Source organism: Phyllobates terribilis, unplaced genomic scaffold (assembly GCF_046119375.1).
Source record: "Phyllobates terribilis strain yellow unplaced genomic scaffold, ASM4611937v1 Scaffold_11__3_contigs__length_659146591, whole genome shotgun sequence".
NCBI lineage: Eukaryota > Metazoa > Chordata > Amphibia > Anura > Dendrobatidae > Phyllobates > Phyllobates terribilis.
The window spans coordinates 571,749,234-571,774,534 of record NW_027362771.1 but is presented as its reverse complement, the minus strand read 5'-3'; the positions used below and the strand labels follow the sequence as shown (position 1 = coordinate 571,774,534).

Genomic DNA, 25,301 nt, shown 5'->3' with positions numbered 1-25,301 from the left:
CAGTAGCTAAGATAAAGATGCATTCCCATACCGGGAGTCGAACCCAGGCCACCTGGGTGAGAGCCAGGAATCCTAACCGCTAGACCATATGGGAAAAGATGCACTAATGTCTCAGTGACATTATGAAAAAAAAAAGTTTTCTGCTATGCACAATAAACTTCTGCAGATCTGCAGGTACAGCTTGCCTCGTTAGCGCAGTAGGTAGCGCGTCAGTCTCATAATCTGAAGGTCGTGAGTTCGAGCCTCACACGGGGCACTGTTCCCTCCTTTTCTCGAGAGATTTTGTCACCAACTTAGAACTTTTCCATTCAATTCTACAACTTTTTCCATTAGAAAGGAAATGGGAATCCAAATAACTTACCGGACCCATGAGTTGTTGAGTCCCTTGACACTTTAGTGTAAAAAGGGGTGGTTGAGAATGAGTTGAGCTACGAATCCAAATTGAATCTTGTGTGAAGGGTCAGAATGAAGTGCCAAAACGCGGGCGTTCAGCATTTTTGCCTGAAAAAAACAAATCCTACTTGAAATACGTTTGACTAAAAAACACGCGTCAGTTTTTGAATGTTGGCAGCGGTGCAGAAAAGGATGCGTTCCCATACCAGTAGTCGAACCCGGGCCACCTGGGTGAAAACCAGGAATCCTAACCGCTAGACCATATGGGAGAAGATGTACTGCCAGCTCACTTACAATATGAAAAAAAAGAGGTGTACTGCTTTGCACAAGCAACTTCCGCAGATTATTACGTGCATTTTGCCTCGTTAGCGCAGCAGGTAGCGCGTCAGTCTCGTAATCTGAAGGTCATGAGTTCGATTCTCACATGGGGCACTGGTACCGTGTTTCCTTAACTGATTTTTCCACCATCTTGGCTAGAGAGTCACAGCTCTTTTCCATTCAGTAGCAAAACATCACCAATTGATGGAAGGGGAGCTCCAATGACAAACAGGGATAAAGGCTTGTTGAGTCCCTTAACACCCAGGAATTAAAAGTGAGAGATATGAATGGTTTGAGATATGACATCAAATAAGCTTTTGTGCAAATAAATATCCAAAAAAACTGGTGGTCTGCATTTTTGGCTGCAAAGAGCAGTTCCAACCTAAACTGATTCTGTCTGCAAGGCACGTGTTGGCTTTGGAATGTGGACACTAGTCCCCAAAAAAAAGTCTCTCCCATAGCAGGAATCGAACCAGTCAACCAGGAATACTAACTAAGTCTTTCTCCACATGGTGTAAGCAGTACAGTAAACAGCAAGACAGGTGTAAAAAAAAAAAAAAAAAAAAAAAAAAAAGAGTGTTTTGCTTTGAATACAAAACATCAACATTACAAGAGCTGAAACACGCTACATGGTCAAGGTTTTTGGCACGTCAGTTGAATAATTTGAAGATCATGAGTTTTTTGCTCACACGTGGCATCCTCCTTTTCTCAAGAGATTTTGTCACTAACTCTGAACTTTCCAATTCAGTTCTAAACTGTTTCCGATTAGAAAGAACATGGGAGCCCTAATGACAGACAGGACACATGGCTTGTTGAGTCCCTTGACACTTTTGTGTAAAACTGTGTAGTTGAAAAAGGCTTAAGCTATGAAACAAAAGGAAATCTTTTGCAAAAGTCATAATGCATCGCCAATGTTAAGTATTTTTGTTGCAAAGTGAAAATCTACCAGAAACATTTTTGATTGAAAAACACGTGTCAGTCTTTGAATGGTGGCAGTAGCTAAGATAAAGATGCATTCCCATACCGGGAGTCGAACCCAGGCCACCTGGGTGAGAGCCAGGAATCCTAACCGCTAGACCATATGGGAAAAGATGCACTAATGTCTCAGTGACATTATGAAAAAAAAAAGTTTTCTGCTATGCACAATAAACTTCTGCAGATCTGCAGGTACAGCTTGCCTCGTTAGCGCAGTAGGTAGCGCGTCAGTCTCATAATCTGAAGGTCGTGAGTTCGAGCCTCACACGGGGCACTGTTCCCTCCTTTTCTCGAGAGATTTTGTCACCAACTTAGAACTTTTCCATTCAATTCTACAACTTTTTCCATTAGAAAGGAAATGGGAATCCAAATAACTTACCGGACCCATGAGTTGTTGAGTCCCTTGACACTTTAGTGTAAAAAGGGGTGGTTGAGAATGAGTTGAGCTACGAATCCAAATTGAATCTTGTGTGAAGGGTCAGAATGAAGTGCCAAAACGCGGGCGTTCAGCATTTTTGCCTGAAAAAAACAAATCCTACTTGAAATACGTTTGACTAAAAAACACGCGTCAGTTTTTGAATGTTGGCAGCGGTGCAGAAAAGGATGTGTTCCCATACCAGTAGCCGAACTCGGGCCGCCTGGGTGAAAACCAGGAATCCTAACCGCTAGACCATATGGGAGAAGATGTACTGCCAGCTCACTTACAATATGAAAAAAAAGAGGTGTACTGCTTTGCACAAGCAACTTCCGCAGATTATTACGTGCATTTTGCCTCGTTAGCGCAGCAGGTAGCGCGTCAGTCTCGTAATCTGAAGGTCATGAGTTCGATTCTCACATGGGGCACTGGTACCATGTTTCCTTAACTGATTTTGCCACCATCTTGGCTAGAGAGTCACAGCTCTTTTCCATTCAGTAGCAAAACATCACCAATTGATGGAAGGGGAGCTCCAATGACAAACAGGGATAAAGGCTTGTTGAGTCCCTTAACACCCAGGAATTAAAAGTGAGAGATATGAATGGTTTGAGATATGACATCAAATAAGCTTTTGTGCAAATAAATATCCAAAAAACCTGGTGGTCTGCATTTTTGGCTGCAAAGAGCAGTTCCAACCTAAACTGATTCTGTCTGCAAGGCACGTGTTGGCTTTGGAATGTGGACACTAGTCCCCAAAAAAAAGTCTCTCCCATAGCAGGAATCGAACCAGTCAACCAGGAATACTAACTAAGTCTTTCTCCACATGGTGTAAGCAGTACAGTAAACAGCAAGACAGGTGTAAAAAAAAAAAATAAAAATAAAAAAAAAGAGTGTTTTGCTTTGAATACAAAACATCAACATTACAAGAGCTGAAACACGCTACATGGTCAAGGTTTTTGGCACGTCAGTTGAATAATTTGAAGATCATGAGTTTTTTGCTCACACGTGGCATCCTCCTTTTCTCAAGAGATTTTGTCACTAACTCTGAACTTTCCAATTCAGTTCTAAACTGTTTCCGATTAGAAAGAACATGGGAGCCCTAATGACAGACAGGACACATGGCTTGTTGAGTCCCTTGACACTTTTGTGTAAAACTGTGTAGTTGAAAAAGGCTTAAGCTATGAAACAAAAGGAAATCTTTTGCAAAAGTCATAATGTATCGCCAATGTTAAGTATTTTTGTTGCAAAGTGAAAATCTACCAGAAACATTTTTGATTGAAAAACACGTGTCAGTCTTTGAATGGTGGCAGTAGCTAAGATAAAGATGCATTCCCATACCGGGAGTCGAACCCAGGCCACCTGGGTGAGAGCCAGGAATCCTAACCGCTAGACCATATGGGAAAAGATGCACTAATGTCTCAGTGACATTATGAAAAAAAAAAGTTTTCTGCTATGCACAATAAACTTCTGCAGATCTGCAGGTACAGCTTGCCTCGTTAGCGCAGTAGGTAGCGCGTCAGTCTCATAATCTGAAGGTCGTGAATTCGAGCCTCACACGGGGCACTGTTCCCTCCTTTTCTCGAGAGATTTTGTCACCAACTTAGAACTTTTCCATTCAATTCTACAACTTTTTCCATTAGAAAGGAAATGGGAATCCAAATAACTTACCGGACCCATGAGTTGTTGAGTCCCTTGACACTTTAGTGTAAAAAGGGGTGGTTGAGAATGAGTTGAGCTACGAATCCAAATTGAATCTTGTGTGAAGGGTCAGAATGAAGTGCCAAAACGCGGGCGTTCAGCATTTTTGCCTGAAAAAAACAAATCCTACTTGAAATACGTTTGACTAAAAAACACGCGTCAGTTTTTGAATGTTGGCAGCGGTGCAGAAAAGGATGTGTTCCCATACCAGTAGCCGAACTCGGGCCGCCTGGGTGAAAACCAGGAATCCTAACCGCTAGACCATATGGGAGAAGATGTACTGCCAGCTCACTTACAATATGAAAAAAAAGAGGTGTACTGCTTTGCACAAGCAACTTCCGCAGATTATTACGTGCATTTTGCCTCGTTAGCGCAGCAGGTAGCGCGTCAGTCTCGTAATCTGAAGGTCATGAGTTCGATTCTCACATGGGGCACTGGTACCGTGTTTCCTTAACTGATTTTTCCACCATCTTGGCTAGAGAGTCACAGCTCTTTTCCATTCAGTAGCAAAACATCACCAATTGATGGAAGGGGAGCTCCAATGACAAACAGGGATAAAGGCTTGTTGAGTCCCTTAACACCCAGGAATTAAAAGTGAGAGATATGAATGGTTTGAGATATGACATCAAATAAGCTTTTGTGCAAATAAATATCCAAAAAAACTGGTGGTCTGCATTTTTGGCTGCAAAGAGCAGTTCCAACCTAAACTGATTCTGTCTGCAAGGCACGTGTTGGCTTTGGAATGTGGACACTAGTCCCCAAAAAAAAGTCTCTCCCATAGCAGGAATCGAACCAGTCAACCAGGAATACTAACTAAGTCTTTCTCCACATGGTGTAAGCAGTACAGTAAACAGCAAGACAGGTGTAAAAAAAAAAAAAAAAAAAAAAAAAAAGAGTGTTTTGCTTTGAATACAAAACATCAACATTACAAGAGCTGAAACACGCTACATGGTCAAGGTTTTTGGCACGTCAGTTGAATAATTTGAAGATCATGAGTTTTTTGCTCACACGTGGCATCCTCCTTTTCTCAAGAGATTTTGTCACTAACTCTGAACTTTCCAATTCAGTTCTAAACTGTTTCCGATTAGAAAGAACATGGGAGCCCTAATGACAGACAGGACACATGGCTTGTTGAGTCCCTTGACACTTTTGTGTAAAACTGTGTAGTTGAAAAAGGCTTAAGCTATGAAACAAAAGGAAATCTTTTGCAAAAGTCATAATGCATCGCCAATGTTAAGTATTTTTGTTGCAAAGTGAAAATCTACCAGAAACATTTTTGATTGAAAAACACGTGTCAGTCTTTGAATGGTGGCAGTAGCTAAGATAAAGATGCATTCCCATACCGGGAGTCGAACCCAGGCCACCTGGGTGAGAGCCAGGAATCCTAACCGCTAGACCATATGGGAAAAGATGCACTAATGTCTCAGTGACATTATGAAAAAAAAAAGTTTTCTGCTATGCACAATAAACTTCTGCAGATCTGCAGGTACAGCTTGCCTCGTTAGCGCAGTAGGTAGCGCGTCAGTCTCATAATCTGAAGGTCGTGAGTTCGAGCCTCACACGGGGCACTGTTCCCTCCTTTTCTCGAGAGATTTTGTCACCAACTTAGAACTTTTCCATTCAATTCTACAACTTTTTCCATTAGAAAGGAAATGGGAATCCAAATAACTTACCGGACCCATGAGTTGTTGAGTCCCTTGACACTTTAGTGTAAAAAGGGGTGGTTGAGAATGAGTTGAGCTACGAATCCAAATTGAATCTTGTGTGAAGGGTCAGAATGAAGTGCCAAAACGCGGGCGTTCAGCATTTTTGCCTGAAAAAAACAAATCCTACTTGAAATACGTTTGACTAAAAAACACGCGTCAGTTTTTGAATGTTGGCAGCGGTGCAGAAAAGGATGTGTTCCCATACCAGTAGCCGAACTCGGGCCGCCTGGGTGAAAACCAGGAATCCTAACCGCTAGACCATATGGGAGAAGATGTACTGCCAGCTCACTTACAATATGAAAAAAAAGAGGTGTACTGCTTTGCACAAGCAACTTCCGCAGATTATTACGTGCATTTTGCCTCGTTAGCGCAGCAGGTAGCGCGTCAGTCTCGTAATCTGAAGGTCATGAGTTCGATTCTCACATGGGGCACTGGTACCATGTTTCCTTAACTGATTTTGCCACCATCTTGGCTAGAGAGTCACAGCTCTTTTCCATTCAGTAGCAAAACATCACCAATTGATGGAAGGGGAGCTCCAATGACAAACAGGGATAAAGGCTTGTTGAGTCCCTTAACACCCAGGAATTAAAAGTGAGAGATATGAATGGTTTGAGATATGACATCAAATAAGCTTTTGTGCAAATAAATATCCAAAAAACCTGGTGGTCTGCATTTTTGGCTGCAAAGAGCAGTTCCAACCTAAACTGATTCTGTCTGCAAGGCACGTGTTGGCTTTGGAATGTGGACACTAGTCCCCAAAAAAAAGTCTCTCCCATAGCAGGAATCGAACCAGTCAACCAGGAATACTAACTAAGTCTTTCTCCACATGGTGTAAGCAGTACAGTAAACAGCAAGACAGGTGTAAAAAAAAAAAATAAAAATAAAAAAAAAGAGTGTTTTGCTTTGAATACAAAACATCAACATTACAAGAGCTGAAACACGCTACATGGTCAAGGTTTTTGGCACGTCAGTTGAATAATTTGAAGATCATGAGTTTTTTGCTCACACGTGGCATCCTCCTTTTCTCAAGAGATTTTGTCACTAACTCTGAACTTTCCAATTCAGTTCTAAACTGTTTCCGATTAGAAAGAACATGGGAGCCCTAATGACAGACAGGACACATGGCTTGTTGAGTCCCTTGACACTTTTGTGTAAAACTGTGTAGTTGAAAAAGGCTTAAGCTATGAAACAAAAGGAAATCTTTTGCAAAAGTCATAATGTATCGCCAATGTTAAGTATTTTTGTTGCAAAGTGAAAATCTACCAGAAACATTTTTGATTGAAAAACACGTGTCAGTCTTTGAATGGTGGCAGTAGCTAAGATAAAGATGCATTCCCATACCGGGAGTCGAACCCAGGCCACCTGGGTGAGAGCCAGGAATCCTAACCGCTAGACCATATGGGAAAAGATGCACTAATGTCTCAGTGACATTATGAAAAAAAAAAGTTTTCTGCTATGCACAATAAACTTCTGCAGATCTGCAGGTACAGCTTGCCTCGTTAGCGCAGTAGGTAGCGCGTCAGTCTCATAATCTGAAGGTCGTGAATTCGAGCCTCACACGGGGCACTGTTCCCTCCTTTTCTCGAGAGATTTTGTCACCAACTTAGAACTTTTCCATTCAATTCTACAACTTTTTCCATTAGAAAGGAAATGGGAATCCAAATAACTTACCGGACCCATGAGTTGTTGAGTCCCTTGACACTTTAGTGTAAAAAGGGGTGGTTGAGAATGAGTTGAGCTACGAATCCAAATTGAATCTTGTGTGAAGGGTCAGAATGAAGTGCCAAAACGCGGGCGTTCAGCATTTTTGCCTGAAAAAAACAAATCCTACTTGAAATACGTTTGACTAAAAAACACGCGTCAGTTTTTGAATGTTGGCAGCGGTGCAGAAAAGGATGTGTTCCCATACCAGTAGCCGAACTCGGGCCGCCTGGGTGAAAACCAGGAATCCTAACCGCTAGACCATATGGGAGAAGATGTACTGCCAGCTCACTTACAATATGAAAAAAAAGAGGTGTACTGCTTTGCACAAGCAACTTCCGCAGATTATTACGTGCATTTTGCCTCGTTAGCGCAGCAGGTAGCGCGTCAGTCTCGTAATCTGAAGGTCATGAGTTCGATTCTCACATGGGGCACTGGTACCGTGTTTCCTTAACTGATTTTTCCACCATCTTGGCTAGAGAGTCACAGCTCTTTTCCATTCAGTAGCAAAACATCACCAATTGATGGAAGGGGAGCTCCAATGACAAACAGGGATAAAGGCTTGTTGAGTCCCTTAACACCCAGGAATTAAAAGTGAGAGATATGAATGGTTTGAGATATGACATCAAATAAGCTTTTGTGCAAATAAATATCCAAAAAAACTGGTGGTCTGCATTTTTGGCTGCAAAGAGCAGTTCCAACCTAAACTGATTCTGTCTGCAAGGCACGTGTTGGCTTTGGAATGTGGACACTAGTCCCCAAAAAAAAGTCTCTCCCATAGCAGGAATCGAACCAGTCAACCAGGAATACTAACTAAGTCTTTCTCCACATGGTGTAAGCAGTACAGTAAACAGCAAGACAGGTGTAAAAAAAAAAAAAAAAAAAAAAAAAAAAAGAGTGTTTTGCTTTGAATACAAAACATCAACATTACAAGAGCTGAAACATGCTACATGGTCAAGGTTTTTGGCACGTCAGTTGAATAATTTGAAGATCATGAGTTTTTTGCTCACACGTGGCATCCTCCTTTTCTCAAGAGATTTTGTCACTAACTCTGAACTTTCCAATTCAGTTCTAAACTGTTTCCGATTAGAAAGAACATGGGAGCCCTAATGACAGACAGGACACATGGCTTGTTGAGTCCCTTGACACTTTTGTGTAAAACTGTGTAGTTGAAAAAGGCTTAAGCTATGAAACAAAAGGAAATCTTTTGCAAAAGTCATAATGCATCGCCAATGTTAAGTATTTTTGTTGCAAAGTGAAAATCTACCAGAAACATTTTTGATTGAAAAACACGTGTCAGTCTTTGAATGGTGGCAGTAGCTAAGATAAAGATGCATTCCCATACCGGGAGTCGAACCCAGGCCACCTGGGTGAGAGCCAGGAATCCTAACCGCTAGACCATATGGGAAAAGATGCACTAATGTCTCAGTGACATTATGAAAAAAAAAAGTTTTCTGCTATGCACAATAAACTTCTGCAGATCTGCAGGTACAGCTTGCCTCGTTAGCGCAGTAGGTAGCGCGTCAGTCTCATAATCTGAAGGTCGTGAGTTCGAGCCTCACACGGGGCACTGTTCCCTCCTTTTCTCGAGAGATTTTGTCACCAACTTAGAACTTTTCCATTCAATTCTACAACTTTTTCCATTAGAAAGGAAATGGGAATCCAAATAACTTACCGGACCCATGAATTGTTGAGTCCCTTGACACTTTAGTGTAAAAAGGGGTGGTTGAGAATGAGTTGAGCTACGAATCCAAATTGAATCTTGTGTGAAGGGTCAGAATGAAGTGCCAAAACGCGGGCGTTCAGCATTTTTGCCTGAAAAAAACAAATCCTACTTGAAATACGTTTGACTAAAAAACACGCGTCAGTTTTTGAATGTTGGCAGCGGTGCAGAAAAGGATGCGTTCCCATACCAGTAGTCGAACTCGGGCCGCCTGGGTGAAAACCAGGAATCCTAACCGCTAGACCATATGGGAGAAGATGTACTGCCAGCTCACTTACAATATGAAAAAAAAGAGGTGTACTGCTTTGCACAAGCAACTTCCGCAGATTATTACGTGCATTTTGCCTCGTTAGCGCAGCAGGTAGCGCGTCAGTCTCGTAATCTGAAGGTCATGAGTTCGATTCTCACATGGGGCACTGGTACCATGTTTCCTTAACTGATTTTGCCACCATCTTGGCTAGAGAGTCACAGCTCTTTTCCATTCAGTAGCAAAACATCACCAATTGATGGAAGGGGAGCTCCAATGACAAACAGGGATAAAGGCTTGTTGAGTCCCTTAACACCCAGGAATTAAAAGTGAGAGATATGAATGGTTTGAGATATGACATCAAATAAGCTTTTGTGCAAATAAATATCCAAAAAGCCTGGTGGTCTGCATTTTTGGCTGCAAAGAGCAGTTCCAACCTAAACTGATTCTGTCTGCAAGGCACGTGTTGGCTTTGGAATGTGGACACTAGTCCCCAAAAAAAAGTCTCTCCCATAGCAGGAATCGAACCAGTCAACCAGGAATACTAACTAAGTCTTTCTCCACATGGTGTAAGCAGTACAGTAAACAGCAAGACAGGTGTAAAAAAAAAAAAAAAAAAAAAAAAAAAAGAGTGTTTTGCTTTGAATACAAAACATCAACATTACAAGAGCTGAAACACGCTACATGGTCAAGGTTTTTGGCACGTCAGTTGAATAATTTGAAGATCATGAGTTTTTTGCTCACACGTGGCATCCTCCTTTTCTCAAGAGATTTTGTCACTAACTCTGAACTTTCCAATTCAGTTCTAAACTGTTTCCGATTAGAAAGAACATGGGAGCCCTAATGACAGACAGGACACATGGCTTGTTGAGTCCCTTGACACTTTTGTGTAAAACTGTGTAGTTGAAAAAGGCTTAAGCTATGAAACAAAAGGAAATCTTTTGCAAAAGTCATAATGCATCGCCAATGTTAAGTATTTTTGTTGCAAAGTGAAAATCTACCAGAAACATTTTTGATTGAAAAACACGTGTCAGTCTTTGAATGGTGGCAGTAGCTAAGATAAAGATGCATTCCCATACCGGGAGTCGAACCCAGGCCACCTGGGTGAGAGCCAGGAATCCTAACCGCTAGACCATATGGGAAAAGATGCACTAATGTCTCAGTGACATTATGAAAAAAAAAAGTTTTCTGCTATGCACAATAAACTTCTGCAGATCTGCAGGTACAGCTTGCCTCGTTAGCGCAGTAGGTAGCGCGTCAGTCTCATAATCTGAAGGTCGTGAGTTCGAGCCTCACACGGGGCACTGTTCCCTCCTTTTCTCGAGAGATTTTGTCACCAACTTAGAACTTTTCCATTCAATTCTACAACTTTTTCCATTAGAAAGGAAATGGGAATCCAAATAACTTACCGGACCCATGAGTTGTTGAGTCCCTTGACACTTTAGTGTAAAAAGGGGTGGTTGAGAATGAGTTGAGCTACGAATCCAAATTGAATCTTGTGTGAAGGGTCAGAATGAAGTGCCAAAACGCGGGCGTTCAGCATTTTTGCCTGAAAAAAACAAATCCTACTTGAAATACGTTTGACTAAAAAACACGCGTCAGTTTTTGAATGTTGGCAGCGGTGCAGAAAAGGATGTGTTCCCATACCAGTAGCCGAACTCGGGCCGCCTGGGTGAAAACCAGGAATCCTAACCGCTAGACCATATGGGAGAAGATGTACTGCCAGCTCACTTACAATATGAAAAAAAAGAGGTGTACTGCTTTGCACAAGCAACTTCCGCAGATTATTACGTGCATTTTGCCTCGTTAGCGCAGCAGGTAGCGCGTCAGTCTCGTAATCTGAAGGTCATGAGTTCGATTCTCACATGGGGCACTGGTACCATGTTTCCTTAACTGATTTTGCCACCATCTTGGCTAGAGAGTCACAGCTCTTTTCCATTCAGTAGCAAAACATCACCAATTGATGGAAGGGGAGCTCCAATGACAAACAGGGATAAAGGCTTGTTGAGTCCCTTAACACCCAGGAATTAAAAGTGAGAGATATGAATGGTTTGAGATATGACATCAAATAAGCTTTTGTGCAAATAAATATCCAAAAAACCTGGTGGTCTGCATTTTTGGCTGCAAAGAGCAGTTCCAACCTAAACTGATTCTGTCTGCAAGGCACGTGTTGGCTTTGGAATGTGGACACTAGTCCCCAAAAAAAAGTCTCTCCCATAGCAGGAATCGAACCAGTCAACCAGGAATACTAACTAAGTCTTTCTCCACATGGTGTAAGCAGTACAGTAAACAGCAAGACAGGTGTAAAAAAAAAAAATAAAAATAAAAAAAAAGAGTGTTTTGCTTTGAATACAAAACATCAACATTACAAGAGCTGAAACACGCTACATGGTCAAGGTTTTTGGCACGTCAGTTGAATAATTTGAAGATCATGAGTTTTTTGCTCACACGTGGCATCCTCCTTTTCTCAAGAGATTTTGTCACTAACTCTGAACTTTCCAATTCAGTTCTAAACTGTTTCCGATTAGAAAGAACATGGGAGCCCTAATGACAGACAGGACACATGGCTTGTTGAGTCCCTTGACACTTTTGTGTAAAACTGTGTAGTTGAAAAAGGCTTAAGCTATGAAACAAAAGGAAATCTTTTGCAAAAGTCATAATGCATCGCCAATGTTAAGTATTTTTGTTGCAAAGTGAAAATCTACCAGAAACATTTTTGATTGAAAAACACGTGTCAGTCTTTGAATGGTGGCAGTAGCTAAGATAAAGATGCATTCCCATACCGGGAGTCGAACCCAGGCCACCTGGGTGAGAGCCAGGAATCCTAACCGCTAGACCATATGGGAAAAGATGCACTAATGTCTCAGTGACATTATGAAAAAAAAAAGTTTTCTGCTATGCACAATAAACTTCTGCAGATCTGCAGGTACAGCTTGCCTCGTTAGCGCAGTAGGTAGCGCGTCAGTCTCATAATCTGAAGGTCGTGAGTTCGAGCCTCACACGGGGCACTGTTCCCTCCTTTTCTCGAGAGATTTTGTCACCAACTTAGAACTTTTCCATTCAATTCTACAACTTTTTCCATTAGAAAGGAAATGGGAATCCAAATAACTTACCGGACCCATGAGTTGTTGAGTCCCTTGACACTTTAGTGTAAAAAGGGGTGGTTGAGAATGAGTTGAGCTACGAATCCAAATTGAATCTTGTGTGAAGGGTCAGAATGAAGTGCCAAAACGCGGGCGTTCAGCATTTTTGCCTGAAAAAAACAAATCCTACTTGAAATACGTTTGACTAAAAAACACGCGTCAGTTTTTGAATGTTGGCAGCGGTGCAGAAAAGGATGTGTTCCCATACCAGTAGCCGAACTCGGGCCGCCTGGGTGAAAACCAGGAATCCTAACCGCTAGACCATATGGGAGAAGATGTACTGCCAGCTCACTTACAATATGAAAAAAAAGAGGTGTACTGCTTTGCACAAGCAACTTCCGCAGATTATTACGTGCATTTTGCCTCGTTAGCGCAGCAGGTAGCGCGTCAGTCTCGTAATCTGAAGGTCATGAGTTCGATTCTCACATGGGGCACTGGTACCATGTTTCCTTAACTGATTTTGCCACCATCTTGGCTAGAGAGTCACAGCTCTTTTCCATTCAGTAGCAAAACATCACCAATTGATGGAAGGGGAGCTCCAATGACAAACAGGGATAAAGGCTTGTTGAGTCCCTTAACACCCAGGAATTAAAAGTGAGAGATATGAATGGTTTGAGATATGACATCAAATAAGCTTTTGTGCAAATAAATATCCAAAAAACCTGGTGGTCTGCATTTTTGGCTGCAAAGAGCAGTTCCAACCTAAACTGATTCTGTCTGCAAGGCACGTGTTGGCTTTGGAATGTGGACACTAGTCCCCAAAAAAAAGTCTCTCCCATAGCAGGAATCGAACCAGTCAACCAGGAATACTAACTAAGTCTTTCTCCACATGGTGTAAGCAGTACAGTAAACAGCAAGACAGGTGTAAAAAAAAAAAATAAAAATAAAAAAAAAGAGTGTTTTGCTTTGAATACAAAACATCAACATTACAAGAGCTGAAACACGCTACATGGTCAAGGTTTTTGGCACGTCAGTTGAATAATTTGAAGATCATGAGTTTTTTGCTCACACGTGGCATCCTCCTTTTCTCAAGAGATTTTGTCACTAACTCTGAACTTTCCAATTCAGTTCTAAACTGTTTCCGATTAGAAAGAACATGGGAGCCCTAATGACAGACAGGACACATGGCTTGTTGAGTCCCTTGACACTTTTGTGTAAAACTGTGTAGTTGAAAAAGGCTTAAGCTATGAAACAAAAGGAAATCTTTTGCAAAAGTCATAATGTATCGCCAATGTTAAGTATTTTTGTTGCAAAGTGAAAATCTACCAGAAACATTTTTGATTGAAAAACACGTGTCAGTCTTTGAATGGTGGCAGTAGCTAAGATAAAGATGCATTCCCATACCGGGAGTCGAACCCAGGCCACCTGGGTGAGAGCCAGGAATCCTAACCGCTAGACCATATGGGAAAAGATGCACTAATGTCTCAGTGACATTATGAAAAAAAAAAGTTTTCTGCTATGCACAATAAACTTCTGCAGATCTGCAGGTACAGCTTGCCTCGTTAGCGCAGTAGGTAGCGCGTCAGTCTCATAATCTGAAGGTCGTGAATTCGAGCCTCACACGGGGCACTGTTCCCTCCTTTTCTCGAGAGATTTTGTCACCAACTTAGAACTTTTCCATTCAATTCTACAACTTTTTCCATTAGAAAGGAAATGGGAATCCAAATAACTTACCGGACCCATGAGTTGTTGAGTCCCTTGACACTTTAGTGTAAAAAGGGGTGGTTGAGAATGAGTTGAGCTACGAATCCAAATTGAATCTTGTGTGAAGGGTCAGAATGAAGTGCCAAAACGCGGGCGTTCAGCATTTTTGCCTGAAAAAAACAAATCCTACTTGAAATACGTTTGACTAAAAAACACGCGTCAATTTTTGAATGTTGGCAGCGGTGCAGAAAAGGATGCGTTCCCATACCAGTAGTCGAACCCGGGCCGCCTGGGTGAAAACCAGGAATCCTAACCGCTAGACCATATGGGAGAAGATGTACTGCCAGCTCACTTACAATATGAAAAAAAAGAGGTGTACTGCTTTGCACAAGCAACTTCCGCAGATTATTACGTGCATTTTGCCTCGTTAGCGCAGCAGGTAGCGCGTCAGTCTCGTAATCTGAAGGTCATGAGTTCGATTCTCACATGGGGCACTGGTACCGTGTTTCCTTAACTGATTTTGCCACCATCTTGGCTAGAGAGTCACAGCTCTTTTCCATTCAGTAGCAAAACATCACCAATTGATGGAAGGGGAGCTCCAATGACAAACAGGGATAAAGGCTTGTTGAGTCCCTTAACACCCAGGAATTAAAAGTGAGAGATATGAATGGTTTGAGATATGACATCAAATAAGCTTTTGTGCAAATAAATATCCAAAAAAACTGGTGGTCTGCATTTTTGGCTGCAAAGAGCAGTTCCAACCTAAACTGATTCTGTCTGCAAGGCACGTGTTGGCTTTGGAATGTGGACACTAGTCCCCAAAAAAAAGTCTCTCCCATAGCAGGAATCGAACCAGTCAACCAGGAATACTAACTAAGTCTTTCTCCACATGGTGTAAGCAGTACAGTAAACAGCAAGACAGGTGTAAAAAAAAAAAAAAAAAAAAAAAAAAAAAGAGTGTTTTGCTTTGAATACAAAACATCAACATTACAAGAGCTGAAACATGCTACATGGTCAAGGTTTTTGGCACGTCAGTTGAATAATTTGAAGATCATGAGTTTTTTGCTCACACGTGGCATCCTCCTTTTCTCAAGAGATTTTGTCACTAACTCTGAACTTTCCAATTCAGTTCTAAACTGTTTCCGATTAGAAAGAACATGGGAGCCCTAATGACAGACAGGACACATGGCTTGTTGAGTCCCTTGACACTTTTGTGTAAAACTGTGTAGTTGAAAAAGGCTTAAGCTATGAAACAAAAGGAAATCTTTTGCAAAAGTCATAATGCATCGCCAATGTTAAGTATTTTTGTTGCAAAGTGAAAATCTACCAGAAACATTTTTGATTGAAAAACACGTGTCAGTCTTTGAATGGTGGCAGTAGCTAAGATAAAGATGCATTCCCATACCGGGAGTCGAACCCAGGCCACCTGGGTGAGAGCCAGGAATCCTAACCGCTAGACCATATGGGAAAAGATGCACTAATGTCTCAGTGACATTATGAAAAAAAAAAGTTTTCTGCTATGCACAATAAACTTCTGCAGATCTGCAGGTACAGCTTGCCTCGTTAGCGCAGTAGGTAGCGCGTCAGTCTCATAATCTGAAGGTCGTGAGTTCGAGCCTCACACGGGGCACTGTTCCCTCCTTTTCTCGAGAGATTTTGTCACCAACTTAGAACTTTTCCATTCAATTCTACAACTTTTTCCATTAGAAAGGAAATGGGAATCCAAATAACTTACCGGACCCATGAGTTGTTGAGTCCCTTGACACTTTAGTGTAAAAAGGGGTGGTTGAGAATGAGTTGAGCTACGAATCCAAATTGAATCTTGTGTGAAGGGTCAGAATGAAGTGCCAAAACGCGGGCGTTCAGCATTTTTGCCTGAAAAAAACAAATCCTACTTGAAATACGTTTGACTAAAAAACACGCGTCAGTTTTTGAATGTTGGCAGCGGTGCAGAAAAGGATGTGTTCCCATACCAGTAGCCGAACTCGGGCCGCCTGGGTGAAAACCAGGAATCCTAACCGCTAGACCATATGGGAGAAGATGTACTGCCAGCTCACTTACAATATGAAAAAAAAGAGGTGTACTGCTTTGCACAAGCAACTTCCGCAGATTATTACGTGCATTTTGCCTCGTTAGCGCAGCAGGTAGCGCGTCAGTCTCGTAATCTGAAGGTCATGAGTTCGATTCTCACATGGGGCACTGGTACCGTGTTTCCTTAACTGATTTTTCCACCATCTTGGCTAGAGAGTCACAGCTCTTTTCCATTCAGTAGCAAAACATCACCAATTGATGGAAGGGGAGCTCCAATGACAAACAGGGATAAAGGCTTGTTGAGTCCCTTAACACCCAGGAATTAAAAGTGAGAGATATGAATGGTTTGAGATATGACATCAAATAAGCTTTTGTGCAAATAAATATCCAAAAAAACTGGTGGTCTGCATTTTTGGCTGCAAAGAGCAGTTCCAACCTAAACTGATTCTGTCTGCAAGGCACGTGTTGGCTTTGGAATGTGGACACTAGTCCCCAAAAAAAAGTCTCTCCCATAGCAGGAATCGAACCAGTCAACCAGGAATACTAACTAAGTCTTTCTCCACATGGTGTAAGCAGTACAGTAAACAGCAAGACAGGTGTAAAAAAAAAAAAAAAAAAAAAAAAAAAAAGAGTGTTTTGCTTTGAATACAAAACATCAACATTACAAGAGCTGAAACATGCTACATGGTCAAGGTTTTTGGCACGTCAGTTGAATAATTTGAAGATCATGAGTTTTTTGCTCACACGTGGCATCCTCCTTTTCTCAAGAGATTTTGTCACTAACTCTGAACTTTCCAATTCAGTTCTAAACTGTTTCCGATTAGAAAGAACATGGGAGCCCTAATGACAGACAGGACACATGGCTTGTTGAGTCCCTTGACACTTTTGTGTAAAACTGTGTAGTTGAAAAAGGCTTAAGCTATGAAACAAAAGGAAATCTTTTGCAAAAGTCATAATGCATCGCCAATGTTAAGTATTTTTGTTGCAAAGTGAAAATCTACCAGAAACATTTTTGATTGAAAAACACGTGTCAGTCTTTGAATGGTGGCAGTAGCTAAGATAAAGATGCATTCCCATACCGGGAGTCGAACCCAGGCCACCTGGGTGAGAGCCAGGAATCCTAACCGCTAGACCATATGGGAAAAGATGCACTAATGTCTCAGTGACATTATGAAAAAAAAAAGTTTTCTGCTATGCACAATAAACTTCTGCAGATCTGCAGGTACAGCTTGCCTCGTTAGCGCAGTAGGTAGCGCGTCAGTCTCATAATCTGAAGGTCGTGAGTTCGAGCCTCACACGGGGCACTGTTCCCTCCTTTTCTCGAGAGATTTTGTCACCAACTTAGAACTTTTCCATTCAATTCTACAACTTTTTCCATTAGAAAGGAAATGGGAATCCAAATAACTTACCGGACCCATGAATTGTTGAGTCCCTTGACACTTTAGTGTAAAAAGGGGTGGTTGAGAATGAGTTGAGCTACGAATCCAAATTGAATCTTGTGTGAAGGGTCAGAATGAAGTGCCAAAACGCGGGCGTTCAGCATTTTTGCCTGAAAAAAACAAATCCTACTTGAAATACGTTTGACTAAAAAACACGCGTCAGTTTTTGAATGTTGGCAGCGGTGCAGAAAAGGATGCGTTCCCATACCAGTAGTCGAACTCGGGCCGCCTGGGTGAAAACCAGGAATCCTAACCGCTAGACCATATGGGAGAAGATGTACTGCCAGCTCACTTACAATATGAAAAAAAAGAGGTGTACTGCTTTGCACAAGCAACTTCCGCAGATTATTACGTGCATTTTGCCTCGTTAGCGCAGCAGGTAGCGCGTCAGTCTCGTAATCTGAAGGTCATGAGTTCGATTCTCACATGGGGCACTGGTACCATGTTTCCTTAACTGATTTTGCCACCATCTTGGCTAGAGAGTCACAGCTCTTTTCCATTCAGTAGCAAAACATCACCAATTGATGGAAGGGGAGCTCCAATGACAAACAGGGATAAAGGCTTGTTGAGTCCCTTAACACCCAGGAATTAAAAGTGAGAGATATGAATGGTTTGAGATATGACATCAAATAAGCTTTTGTGCAAATAAATATCCAAAAAGCCTGGTGGTCTGCATTTTTGGCTGCAAAGAGCAGTTCCAACCTAAACTGATTCTGTCTGCAAGGCACGTGTTGGCTTTGGAATGTGGACACTAGTCCCCAAAAAAAAGTCTCTCCCATAGCAGGAATCGAACCAGTCAACCAGGAATACTAACTAAGTCTTTCTCCACATGGTGTAAGCAGTACAGTAAACAGCAAGACAGGTGTAAAAAAAAAAAAAAAAAAAAAAAAAAAAAGAGTGTTTTGCTTTGAATACAAAACATCAACATTACAAGAGCTGAAACATGCTACATGGTCAAGGTTTTTGGCACGTCAGTTGAATAATTTGAAGATCATGAGTTTTTTGCTCACACGTGGCATCCTCCTTTTCTCAAGAGATTTTGTCACTAACTCTGAACTTTCCAATTCAGTTCTAAACTGTTTCCGATTAGAAAGAACATGGGAGCCCTAATGACAGACAGGACACATGGCTTGTTGAGTCCCTTGACACTTTTGTGTAAAACTGTGTAGTTGAAAAAGGCTTAAGCTATGAAACAAAAGGAAATCTTTTGCAAAAGTCATAATGCATCGCCAATGTTAAGTATTTTTGTTGCAAAGTGAAAATCTACCAGAAACATTTTTGATTGAAAAACACGTGTCAGTCTTTGAATGGTGGCAGTAGCTAAGATAAAGATGCATTCCCATACCGGGAGTCGAACCCAGGCCACCTGGGTGAGAGCCAGGAATCCTAACCGCTAGACCATATGGGAAAAGATGCACTAATGTCTCAGTGACATTATGAAAAAAAAAAGTTTTCTGCTATGCACAATAAACTTCTGCAGATCTGCAGGTACAGCTTGCCTCGTTAGCGCAGTAGGTAGCGCGTCAGTCTCATAATCTGAAGGTCGTGAGTTCGAGCCTCACACGGGGCACTGTTCCCTCCTTTTCTCGAGAGATTTTGTCACCAACTTAGAACTTTTCCATTCAATTCTACAACTTTTTCCATTAGAAAGGAAATGGGAATCCAAATAACTTACCGGACCCATGAGTTGTTGAGTCCCTTGACACTTTAGTGTAAAAAGGGGTGGTTGAGAATGAGTTGAGCTACGAATCCAAATTGAATCTTGTGTGAAGGGTCAGAATGAAGTGCCAAAACGCGGGCGTTCAGCATTTTTGCCTGAAAAAAACAAATCCTACTTGAAATACGTTTGACTAAAAAACACGCGTCAGTTTTTGAATGTTGGCAGCGGTGCAGAAAAGGATGTGTTCCCATACCAGTAGCCGAACTCGGGCCGCCTGGGTGAAAACCAGGAATCCTAACCGCTAGACCATATGGGAGAAGATGTACTGCCAGCTCACTTACAATATGAAAAAAAAGAGGTGTACTGCTTTGCACAAGCAACTTCCGCAGATTATTACGTGCATTTTGCCTCGTTAGCGCAGCAGGTAGCGCGTCAGTCTCGTAATCTGAAGGTCATGAGTTCGATTCTCACATGGGGCACTGGTACCATGTTTCCTTAACTGATTTTGCCACCATCTTGGCTAGAGAGTCACAGCTCTTTTCCATTCAGTAGCAAAACATCACCAATTGATGGAAAGGGAGCTCCAATGACAAACAGGGATAAAGGCTTGTTGAGTCCCTTAACACCCAGGAATTAAAAGTGAGAGATATGAATGGTTTGAGATATGACATCAAATAAGCTTTTGTGCAAATAAATATCCAAAAAACCTGGTGGTCTGCATTTTTGGCTGCAAAGAGCAGTTCCAACCTAAACTGATTCTGTCTGCAAGGCACGTGTTGGCTTTGGAATGTGGACACTAGTCCCCAAAAAAAAGTCTCTCCCATAGCAGGAATCGAACCAGTCAACCAGGAATACTAACTAAGTCTTTCTCCACATGGTGTAAGCAGTACAGTAAACAGCAAGACAGGTGTAAAAAAAAAAAATAAAAATAAAAAAAAAGAGTGTTTTGCTTTGAATACAAAACATCAACATTACAAGAGCTGAAACACGCTACATGGTCAAGGTTTTTGGCACGTCAGTTGAATAATTTGAAGATCATGAGTTTTTTGCTCACACGTGGCATCCTCCTTTTCTCAAGAGATTTTGTCACTAACTCTGAACTTTCCAATTCAGTTCTAAACTGTTTCCGATTAGAAAGAACATGGGAGCCCTAATGACAGACAGGACACATGGCTTGTTGAGTCCCTTGACACTTTTGTGTAAAACTGTGTAGTTGAAAAAGGCTTAAGCTATGAAACAAAAGGAAATCTTTTGCAAAAGTCATAATGTATCGCCAATGTTAAGTATTTTTGTTGCAAAGTGAAAATCTACCAGAAACATTTTTGATTGAAAAACACGTGTCAGTCTTTGAATGGTGGCAGTAGCTAAGATAAAGATGCATTCCCATACCGGGAGTCGAACCCAGGCCACCTGGGTGAGAGCCAGGAATCCTAACCGCTAGACCATATGGGAAAAGATGCACTAATGTCTCAGTGACATTATGAAAAAAAAAAGTTTTCTGCTATGCACAATAAACTTCTGCAGATCTGCAGGTACAGCTTGCCTCGTTAGCGCAGTAGGTAGCGCGTCAGTCTCATAATCTGAAGGTCGTGAATTCGAGCCTCACACGGGGCACTGTTCCCTCCTTTTCTCGAGAGATTTTGTCACCAACTTAGAACTTTTCCATTCAATTCTACAACTTTTTCCATTAGAAAGGAAATGGGAATCCAAATAACTTACCGGACCCATGAGTTGTTGAGTCCCTTGACACTTTAGTGTAAAAAGGGGTGGTTGAGAATGAGTTGAGCTACGAATCCAAATTGAATCTTGTGTGAAGGGTCAGAATGAAGTGCCAAAACGCGGGCGTTCAGCATTTTTGCCTGAAAAAAACAAATCCTACTTGAAATACGTTTGACTAAAAAACACGCGTCAGTTTTTGAATGTTGGCAGCGGTGCAGAAAAGGATGCGTTCCCATACCAGTAGTCGAACCCGGGCCGCCTGGGTGAAAACCAGGAATCCTAACCGCTAGACCATATGGGAGAAGATGTACTGCCAGCTCACTTACAATATGAAAAAAAAGAGGTGTACTGCTTTGCACAAGCAACTTCCGCAGATTATTACGTGCATTTTGCCTCGTTAGCGCAGCAGGTAGCGCGTCAGTCTCGTAATCTGAAGGTCATGAGTTCGATTCTCACATGGGGCACTGGTACCATGTTTCCTTAACTGATTTTGCCACCATCTTGGCTAGAGAGTCACAGCTCTTTTCCATTCAGTAGCAAAACATCACCAATTGATGGAAGGGGAGCTCCAATGACAAACAGGGATAAAGGCTTGTTGAGTCCCTTAACACCCAGGAATTAAAAGTGAGAGATATGAATGGTTTGAGATATGACATCAAATAAGCTTTTGTGCAAATAAATATCCAAAAAACCTGGTGGTCTGCATTTTTGGCTGCAAAGAGCAGTTCCAACCTAAACTGATTCTGTCTGCAAGGCACGTGTTGGCTTTGGAATGTGGACACTAGTCCCCAAAAAAAAGTCTCTCCCATAGCAGGAATCGAACCAGTCAACCAGGAATACTAACTAAGTCTTTCTCCACATGGTGTAAGCAGTACAGTAAACAGCAAGACAGGTGTAAAAAAAAAAAATAAAAATAAAAAAAAAGAGTGTTTTGCTTTGAATACAAAACATCAACATTACAAGAGCTGAAACACGCTACATGGTCAAGGTTTTTGGCACGTCAGTTGAATAATTTGAAGATCATGAGTTTTTTGCTCACACGTGGCATCCTCCTTTTCTCAAGAGATTTTGTCACTAACTCTGAACTTTCCAATTCAGTTCTAAACTGTTTCCGATTAGAAAGAACATGGGAGCCCTAATGACAGACAGGACACATGGCTTGTTGAGTCCCTTGACACTTTTGTGTAAAACTGTGTAGTTGAAAAAGGCTTAAGCTATGAAACAAAGGGAAATCTTTTGCAAAAGTCATAATGCATCGCCAATGTTAAGTATTTTTGTTGCAAAGTGAAAATCTACCAGAAACATTTTTGATTGAAAAACACGTGTCAGTCTTTGAATGGTGGCAGTAGCTAAGATAAAGATGCATTCCCATACCGGGAGTCGAACCCAGGCCACCTGGGTGAGAGCCAGGAATCCTAACCGCTAGACCATATGGGAAAAGATGCACTAATGTCTCAGTGACATTATGAAAAAAAAAAGTTTTCTGCTATGCACAATAAACTTCTGCAGATCTGCAGGTACAGCTTGCCTCGTTAGCGCAGTAGGTAGCGCGTCAGTCTCATAATCTGAAGGTCGTGAATTCGAGCCTCACACGGGGCACTGTTCCCTCCTTTTCTCGAGAGATTTTGTCACCAACTTAGAACTTTTCCATTCAATTCTACAACTTTTTCCATTAGAAAGGAAATGGGAATCCAAATAACTTACCGGACCCATGAGTTGTTGAGTCCCTTGACACTTTAGTGTAAAAAGGGGTGGTTGAGAATGAGTTGAGCTACGAATCCAAATTGAATCTTGTGTGAAGGGTCAGAATGAAGTGCCAAAACGCGGGCGTTCAGCATTTTTGCCTGAAAAAAACAAATCCTACTTGAAATACGTTTGACTAAAAAACACGCGTCAGTTTTTGAATGTTGGCAGCGGTGCAGAAAAGGATGCGTTCCCATACCAGTAGTCGAACCCGGGCCGCCTGGGTGAAAACCAGGAATCCTAACCGCTAGACCATATGGGAGAAGATGTACTGCCAGCTCACTTACAATATGAAAAAAAAGAGGTGTACTGCTTTGCACAAGCAACTTCCGCAGATTATTACGTGCATTTTGCCTCGTTAGCGCAGCAGGTAGCGCGTCAGTCTCGTAATCTGAAGGTCATGAGTTCGATTCTCACATGGGGCACTGGTACCGTGTTTCCTTAACTGATTTTGCCACCATCTTGGCTAGAGAGTCACAGCTCTTTTCCATTCAGTAGCAAAACATCACCAATTGATGGAAGGGGAGCTCCAATGACAAACAGGGATAAAGGCTTGTTGAGTCCCTTAACACCCAGGAATTAAAAGTGAGAGATATGAATGGTTTGAGATATGACATCAAATAAGCTTTTGTGCAAATAAATATCCAAAAAACCTGGTGGTCTGCATTTTTGGCTGCAAAGAGCAGTTCCAACCTAAACTGATTCTGTCTGCAAGGCACGTGTTGGCTTTGGAATGTGGACACTAGTCCCCAAAAAAAAGTCTCTCCCATAGCAGGAATCGAACCAGTCAACCAGGAATACTAACTAAGTCTTTCTCCACATGGTGTAAGCAGTACAGTAAACAGCAAGACAGGTGTAAAAAAAAAAAATAAAAATAAAAAAAAAGAGTGTTTTGCTTTGAATACAAAACATCAACATTACAAGAGCTGAAACACGCTACATGGTCAAGGTTTTTGGCACGTCAGTTGAATAATTTGAAGATCATGAGTTTTTTGCTCACACGTGGCATCCTCCTTTTCTCAAGAGATTTTGTCACTAACTCTGAACTTTCCAATTCAGTTCTAAACTGTTTCCGATTAGAAAGAACATGGGAGCCCTAATGACAGACAGGACACATGGCTTGTTGAGTCCCTTGACACTTTTGTGTAAAACTGTGTAGTTGAAAAAGGCTTAAGCTATGAAACAAAAGGAAATCTTTTGCAAAAGTCATAATGCATCGCCAATGTTAAGTATTTTTGTTGCAAAGTGAAAATCTACCAGAAACATTTTTGATTGAAAAACACGTGTCAGTCTTTGAATGGTGGCAGTAGCTAAGATAAAGATGCATTCCCATACCGGGAGTCGAACCCAGGCCACCTGGGTGAGAGCCAGGAATCCTAACCGCTAGACCATATGGGAAAAGATGCACTAATGTCTCAGTGACATTATGAAAAAAAAAAGTTTTCTGCTATGCACAATAAACTTCTGCAGATCTGCAGGTACAGCTTGCCTCGTTAGCGCAGTAGGTAGCGCGTCAGTCTCATAATCTGAAGGTCGTGAATTCGAGCCTCACACGGGGCACTGTTCCCTCCTTTTCTCGAGAGATTTTGTCACCAACTTAGAACTTTTCCATTCAATTCTACAACTTTTTCCATTAGAAAGGAAATGGGAATCCAAATAACTTACCGGACCCATGAGTTGTTGAGTCCCTTGACACTTTAGTGTAAAAAGGGGTGGTTGAGAATGAGTTGAGCTACGAATCCAAATTGAATCTTGTGTGAAGGGTCAGAATGAAGTGCCAAAACGCGGGCGTTCAGCATTTTTGCCTGAAAAAAACAAATCCTACTTGAAATACGTTTGACTAAAAAACACGCGTCAGTTTTTGAATGTTGGCAGCGGTGCAGAAAAGGATGCGTTCCCATACCAGTAGTCGAACCCGGGCCGCCTGGGTGAAAACCAGGAATCCTAACCGCTAGACCATATGGGAGAAGATGTACTGCCAGCTCACTTACAATATGAAAAAAAAGAGGTGTACTGCTTTGCACAAGCAACTTCCGCAGATTATTACGTGCATTTTGCCTCGTTAGCGCAGCAGGTAGCGCGTCAGTCTCGTAATCTGAAGGTCATGAGTTCGATTCTCACATGGGGCACTGGTACCATGTTTCCTTAACTGATTTTGCCACCATCTTGGCTAGAGAGTCACAGCTCTTTTCCATTCAGTAGCAAAACATCACCAATTGATGGAAGGGGAGCTCCAATGACAAACAGGGATAAAGGCTTGTTGAGTCCCTTAACACCCAGGAATTAAAAGTGAGAGATATGAATGGTTTGAGATATGACATCAAATAAGCTTTTGTGCAAATAAATATCCAAAAAACCTGGTGGTCTGCATTTTTGGCTGCAAAGAGCAGTTCCAACCTAAACTGATTCTGTCTGCAAGGCACGTGTTGGCTTTGGAATGTGGACACTAGTCCCCAAAAAAAAGTCTCTCCCATAGCAGGAATCGAACCAGTCAACCAGGAATACTAACTAAGTCTTTCTCCACATGGTGTAAGCAGTACAGTAAACAGCAAGACAGGTGTAAAAAAAAAAAATAAAAATAAAAAAAAAGAGTGTTTTGCTTTGAATACAAAACATCAACATTACAAGAGCTGAAACACGCTACATGGTCAAGGTTTTTGGCACGTCAGTTGAATAATTTGAAGATCATGAGTTTTTTGCTCACACGTGGCATCCTCCTTTTCTCAAGAGATTTTGTCACTAACTC

The 25,301-nt window shown here is 41.7% G+C and overlaps 9 non-coding genes across 9 annotated transcripts; all 9 read left to right on the top strand.

Annotated features, from left to right (window-relative positions):
* The first annotated feature begins 183 nt into the window (after positions 1 to 183).
* TRNAM-CAU (transfer RNA methionine (anticodon CAU)) lies at positions 184 to 256 on the top strand. Its single transcript has one exon. It is a non-coding gene; the product is annotated as a tRNA-Met (tRNA).
* Positions 257 to 1,887: 1,631 nt separating this feature from the next.
* On the top strand, positions 1,888 to 1,960 carry TRNAM-CAU (transfer RNA methionine (anticodon CAU)). The gene has a single exon. It is a non-coding gene; the product is annotated as a tRNA-Met (tRNA).
* A 3,334-nt stretch (positions 1,961 to 5,294) lies between these two features.
* TRNAM-CAU (transfer RNA methionine (anticodon CAU)) lies at positions 5,295 to 5,367 on the top strand. Its single transcript has one exon. It is a non-coding gene; the product is annotated as a tRNA-Met (tRNA).
* Positions 5,368 to 8,703: 3,336 nt separating this feature from the next.
* TRNAM-CAU (transfer RNA methionine (anticodon CAU)) lies at positions 8,704 to 8,776 on the top strand. Its single transcript has one exon. It is a non-coding gene; the product is annotated as a tRNA-Met (tRNA).
* A 1,631-nt stretch (positions 8,777 to 10,407) lies between these two features.
* TRNAM-CAU (transfer RNA methionine (anticodon CAU)) lies at positions 10,408 to 10,480 on the top strand. The gene has a single exon. It is a non-coding gene; the product is annotated as a tRNA-Met (tRNA).
* A 1,631-nt stretch (positions 10,481 to 12,111) lies between these two features.
* TRNAM-CAU (transfer RNA methionine (anticodon CAU)) lies at positions 12,112 to 12,184 on the top strand. The gene has a single exon. It is a non-coding gene; the product is annotated as a tRNA-Met (tRNA).
* Positions 12,185 to 15,520: 3,336 nt separating this feature from the next.
* Positions 15,521 to 15,593, top strand: TRNAM-CAU (transfer RNA methionine (anticodon CAU)). The gene has a single exon. It is a non-coding gene; the product is annotated as a tRNA-Met (tRNA).
* Positions 15,594 to 17,225: 1,632 nt separating this feature from the next.
* TRNAM-CAU (transfer RNA methionine (anticodon CAU)) lies at positions 17,226 to 17,298 on the top strand. Its single transcript has one exon. It is a non-coding gene; the product is annotated as a tRNA-Met (tRNA).
* A 1,632-nt stretch (positions 17,299 to 18,930) lies between these two features.
* On the top strand, positions 18,931 to 19,003 carry TRNAM-CAU (transfer RNA methionine (anticodon CAU)). Its single transcript has one exon. It is a non-coding gene; the product is annotated as a tRNA-Met (tRNA).
* Positions 19,004 to 25,301: the final 6,298 nt, after the last annotated feature.